This window comes from Gavialis gangeticus, unplaced genomic scaffold (assembly GCF_001723915.1).
Source record: "Gavialis gangeticus isolate Ggan-Ray unplaced genomic scaffold, GavGan_comp1, whole genome shotgun sequence".
NCBI classification, from domain to species: domain Eukaryota; kingdom Metazoa; phylum Chordata; order Crocodylia; family Gavialidae; genus Gavialis; species Gavialis gangeticus.
Genome location: NW_017729034.1, coordinates 61713194 through 61717554, shown reverse-complemented (window position 1 = coordinate 61717554; position 4361 = coordinate 61713194).

Below are 4361 nucleotides of genomic sequence, written 5' to 3'. Positions count from 1 at the left end.
CCCCACTGCCCCATGCTGCATGGGGTTGTCACAGAGCACTTAGGTGCCCTGCTCCTTAGAGTGGAAACTGCTAGGGAAAGAGCCCTAGCAATGAGTGGGGAGCCCCAGCTGCTGGTTACAAGGGTAACCTGAGTGAACTAATGGCCCACACCTGCCAGCAGTCAGCTGACTGGAAGGGGCAGGGCTTGGCTCCCATATAAACTCCAGGGCTGAGGCCAAGGAACAGTTCCCTGCCAGCATCCAAGGGGGAAGGAGCTCTCCCAGAGCAAGGAAAGGGGAGAGGCCTGACTGCAGGAGCAGCTTCTGACACGGTTGAGGGATGGAGTGTTCCCCACTATGGTTTGAGTGAGGTTGTAGCCAGGCAGCTTGAATTTATGTTATAGCCCAGGAGCTTGTGTTTTTGTTTCCTATTTAAGACCGGTGGCTTGGTTGAGGAGGCCTCGTAGGGGACCCATGGCAGCATGGGGACTCCAGCACCAGAGAGGGCACAGCATTTTGGGGTGCACCAGCCTGAGCACCAGTGAAGGAGCAGTGCGAGACAGGGCCGCAGAGAACCTGAGTGCCAGTGAGGCACAGTGTGAGACATTGGTGCTCGGGGTCTCCATGGCCTTGAGGCGCAGTGTGAGACAGGGCTGCGGAGAGCCCGAGGAGGACAAGGGGGCCAAATTGTAACAAGGCCCGGACCGAACAACGTCAGTTCCATCTGCGAGGCTTGGGGCATGGTAAAGAGATGGTTGGAGCCATGCATAGCCCATAAGGCTAGGGTGTTACGAAACACCCATTTCAGAATGGGACCCACAAGGGGTCCAGGAGCCCATGGGGTCAAAGAGTACAACAAGACCGTGTCCAAGACAACATAAAGGCAGCCTCCCTATTATATATTTTACCATCAAAGACGCAGTGGGTGAGAATCGAGGGTGCCTTTTGGGCCAACTTAGCACAGGAAGGGGGCCTTGGGGAGATCACGGCCCTCCTGCAGGACCCCGTGCCATGACAGGGGGCTATGTACGAGCCTCCCGACTCCCCCCCGCTCCCCCATGGGTGCCTTGCCTGGGCCAGCTCCAACCCTTTAAGGAAAAAAAACAACCTGAAAAAACCCCAGACTTATCGCTCCTGCTGGTGGGAGGCAATCTCCACTGCCCCACACCATGTGGGGGGTTCTGCATGAGCTCCCAAAGCCCTGAGGCTGCTGCAGGAGTGGAGAGTCCCAGGGTTCTTCTTGGTTTTTTTTTTTTTCTTAAAGGTCCAGAGCTAGCTTGGATGGGGCACCTGTGTGGGGCTGAGAGAGCAGAGGGGCCGGGGGGCCTGGTCAGAGCCCACCTTGCAGCATGGGGTGGTGGGATGCCCCCCTCCACCCCCTGCCTGGCAGTACCCGGTAAGTACCAGGGCTTTTTTTTAAAGTACTGAGCTAGGGCAGGTGAGGGCAGTCATGGGGAGGCTGGAGGAGTGGGCAGGGGTCAATTCAGACCTTTAAACCGGCCCCCTGATTTGACTCGGAGATTCAGAATCGGGCCAGATCTCCTCTGAATTGAATCACCACCCGAAGCTTCGCACAGCCCTATAAACTAACTCCGTTAGCATTTTGGGTGTAACACATCTTAATTCTTTTTGTAGGCAAACTTATTTGCCCATTTTTGGTAAATTGGAATGGTAATTTTTGAAAGCCTTTTGATAGCACATTTTTTATCAAGGCTCCTTCCAAATCAGTATATGCAGTTGTTCTGATCACAGGTTTTTGTATCAGCTTCCAAGCAATTCTAATGGTTGGTGTTACAGTTTGATAACAGTACTACATAGTGGGTATGTCTACATATTTATTAATGTGCAGTGCCTACTGTGCATTAAATTTAGTACTTGTATGATCAAATGCTAAATACATGTGCAGCAGGCTACCATACTGCGTATTAGTGCAATTGCACGCTTTTTGTGTGACACAATGTACAGTAAACTAATACTACTGTATATTAGCATATTAGCACTTTTTTGCCTTGCACACTAATGCACAGAATTAGTCTACTGCGCATTAAATGTCTCGTGTAGACATGCCCAGTGTTAAGTATGAGTCAGTAGAAGGCTGAGCTAATTAAGTAATAGAAGTTTTCATCTCAAAGCCATTGATAAGAATATATCACACACAATTTAGGGTGACAGAGATGGGTTTTTAGTCCTGAATCTTCACAGAATATTTACCAGTAGTTTCCCTATTGAAGTATTCCCTTTCTCCGTACAGTGACTCTTGCTGATTAGAGAATAACCCCAACATGTCTTAATTTAGAAGCCTTTTCTGGCAAAGCTAATGGATCCTAAGCTCAAAAAAAGGAGCAGACTAAACTCTCTGTACAGGGAAACCATACAGTTTAGCTAGGGGAGGAGGACATAGCCTCATTAAGGTGGGTTGCATTTCACTCTTCTGTTCCACTCACTTAAGAACTCTTTGGCCTGACCAGGGACAGTTTTGGCATTGTGGGGCAAACTCTCCATCTTGTATGCAGTCAATTGTAGTTTTGTGCCCCTCCAACTTCATGGATGATAGAAACAGAGAGTACATCTATACATTCATTAGTGCACTGTAATTACCGTGCATTAAGTTTAGTACTTGTATAACGAAGTGCTAAATCAATGCGCAGCACCTGACAGTACTGTGCAGTAGTGATGGAGCTTGGCTTTTTAGTGATAACTGTGCAGCAGCCCAGTACTACTGCGCAGTAGTATATTAGCACAGTTTTTGCCCTGCATGCTACTGCGCAGTGTTATTAGGTTATGGCGCAGTTAGCATCTCATTTAGATACATCCAGAGGGTGCATACAGAAGTGCAGCTCCCTGGTCTAACCCATGGCAATTCATAGAAATCACCATGAGTTAGATTGATCCTCCAAACCCAACAGACATTAGCTGTTGAAGTGGGAGGGTGGAGGATCAGCTACAATTTGGAGCTGATCCAAGGAAAGAAGCTACATCTTCCCTAGTTTTTCCCCTGCATTGGTGCTACCACTCTCACAGCTCTGTTGCTGTCTCTGGATGGGAGAGAAGTTATTTTGGGGTTCTCAGCTCTGCTGGAGTGGAGAGGCAGACAAATTGGAGGCCCCTCCCCCTGAGTTGAGGGGGGCCTTGCTTAGTAGTGTCTTCATTTGAACCCTCATCTAATGAGGGCCAATTTGTCTCATGATGGGAGAGCTCTGCAGCCATGCTTTTCTGTTTGTGCATGGCTTTGGAGCACTTTCAAGGAGCTGATCACATGACAAGTGCCATTTCTGTCTGCTCCCAGAGTTCCATTTTTTACTCATTGCCTATGTCCCAAAGCTAACAGTTAGGCTATAAAGTGTATTGGAGCCAGTAGTTATGTTCAGTTGGGGTTACAAACATCATCTCTGCGAGATTTCAAATGTCTTGCCACAAAGAATCAAGCAGAGGTACATCCTCAGAGCTAGCCATGGGTATGAGTCACATTCTGTCCTACCACCTCTGCTCACAGAACGTTTGCTTTTATTTTATGCCTAATACCCTAAGAAAAACACAAATCCCTGGTCTTATACTGCAGTCCTTATGGTAATGGCATATCTATATGCACATCTGTATATGCACAGTTAGTGGGCAGTAACGTAGGTTACTGTGCAGTAACTATAGTGACTAATGCTGACTTAGGAGTAAATTTGCTACCTGCATCATGCAGGTAGCAAATTTAAACTTGCTTAGTTACTATGCAGTAAGGCACGTGTAGATGCCTTACTGCACAGTAACACTGTGTGTGGACTGACTTGGGAGTAACTTTACTTCCAAGTCAGAGCACATACAGTGTTACTACGCTTTAATGTGGAGATGCCAGTCTAAAAACTGCTTACTGTGCAATAAGCACCTGTGTAGACATGCCCTATGTGTCATTCACCAAACTGCTACAATAAATGCTTCTAAATGATCTCAGGCTCAGGTTTGCAACAAATTGATGTTCAGTGGGAATTTGGGAACTGATTCCATTAAACCCTTTGAAAATCCCAGCCCAAGAGAATAGCAACTTTCAGGAAAAAAATATTAACATGAATGTGAAAATAGGATGCATCCACACTAATAAACAGTGGATTGATCATCTTCATCAAGTATAGCACTGACTAACAGCACTATTGCCTACTAGACATTTCTGTATGTATCATTCAAGGACTGTGATGTACTGAATCCATGCAAACAGCAGTTGTGTGTACATAAGCCTTCACATGCTACAGCAAAATGTTGACCCTTACACTAGATTTCATGTGAAATTATTTATTGCAGCATCATTATCACATACACAAGAGCTCATGATTCATGTTAATGTACTGGTTAGTGAGGAAGGTTATAACCTATAATTAAGCAAATAAGGGACAATGCAC